This window comes from Chrysochloris asiatica, unplaced genomic scaffold (genome assembly GCF_000296735.1).
Source record: "Chrysochloris asiatica unplaced genomic scaffold, ChrAsi1.0 scaffold00012, whole genome shotgun sequence".
NCBI lineage: Eukaryota > Metazoa > Chordata > Mammalia > Afrosoricida > Chrysochloridae > Chrysochloris > Chrysochloris asiatica.
This window is the reverse complement of record NW_006408530.1, coordinates 26,541,573-26,543,217: the sequence shown is the minus strand read 5'-3', so window position 1 is coordinate 26,543,217 and position 1,645 is coordinate 26,541,573.

Below are 1,645 nucleotides of genomic sequence, written 5' to 3'. Positions count from 1 at the left end.
TTAACAATAGTTGGCTTTATCTTCTTGAGCTGATCTTTGAAATTTTCTGTTCAGCTCTTAGACCTCCTCAATTCTTCCATTTGCTTTAGCATCTGTACAATGGAGAGCAAGTTTCCGAGTCTCTTCTGGCTTCTTAATGACTTTTTGCTCTTTTCACGTATGATGTTCTTGATGTCATCCCACAACTCTTCTGGTCTTTGGTCTTTAGTGTTTAATGTATCAAATCTGTTCCTCAGATGATCTCTAAATTCAGGTGGGATAAATTCAGTATCATATTTTGGCTCTCGTGGACTAGTTTTCATTTTCCTCAGCTTCAGTTTGAACTTTCATATGAGTAATTGATGGTCTGTTCCACAGTCTGCTCCTGGCCTTGTTTTCACTGATGATATGACGCTTTCCCATCTTCTCTTTCCACAGATGTAGTCAATTAGATTTCTATGTGTTTCATCTGGCGAGGTCCATGTGTATAGTCGTCTGTTATGCTGTCTAAAGAAGGTATTTGAATTAAACAAATTATTGGTTTTGCAGAAATCTGTCATTCGTTCTCCAGCATCATTTCTATCCCCAAGGCCATATTTTCCAACTATTGGTCCTTCTTTGCTCCCAACCTTTGCATTCCAATCACCAGTAATGAGCAATACATCTTGATTGCATGTTTGATGAATTTCAGGTTGAAGAATTATTCTGTTTCATCCTCATTGGCTTTAGTGGTTGGTGTGTAAATTTGAATAATAGTGGTATTAACTGGGTTTCCTTGTAGGCGCATGGATATTATCCTATCACTTGTACCTCATGACTGATGTGGATATGTTCTTTTTGACGATGAATGCAACACCATTCCTTTTCAATTTGTCATTCACTGCATAGTAAACCATGTGGTTGTCAGATTCAAAATGGCCAATAGCAGTCCATTTCAGAATGGACTAATGCCTAAGATATTGATGTTGATGCATTCCATTTCATTTTTGACAATTTTTAATTTTCCCAGATTCATACTTCGTACATTCCATGTTCTGATTTTCAATGGAGGTTTACAGCTGTTTCTCTTAATTTTGAGTTGTGCTCCATCAGCAAATGAAGGCTCTGTGGGCTTTTCTACCATGAGCTTAACTCTATTCACAACATCATGGTCACCTATACTTTAAGGAGGCATCTCTTCTCCAGTCGCATTTTGAGTGCCTTCCAACCTGAGGGGTAATTTTCCAGCCCTGTATCTGACAGTGTTTCTCTGCTACTCATAAGCTTTTCAGTGACTAATGATTCTGCTATGCAGAGAGCCAATGACTCATTTGGTGAGGGTTAAGAAAATGAAACAACCTCAATTCATATCAAAGAATCACCTGGAGGGAGGGGGGCCTTGATAGCGGCTAGGGTGGAGGTGCAGTGAAGTTCTCCGTCAGCCATACCACAGGATACCAGGCAAACCAGATCCAGGGCAGAGCTCCAAAACTCAGAACCACCAGTGGAACTTGAAGCAGAAGTAAGAAATTGTGTACTTTTGAATCTGCCGGACTCGAAGATCCAGAGCTAACATCTTGGATGAGGCCAAATGGCAAGACCAAGTGGGGGGAGCAGAAACACCATGGAAAAATGCCGCAGGAACCTCGGAGCAAAGATGGACAGTACACTTTGTTGGTTTTGCTTT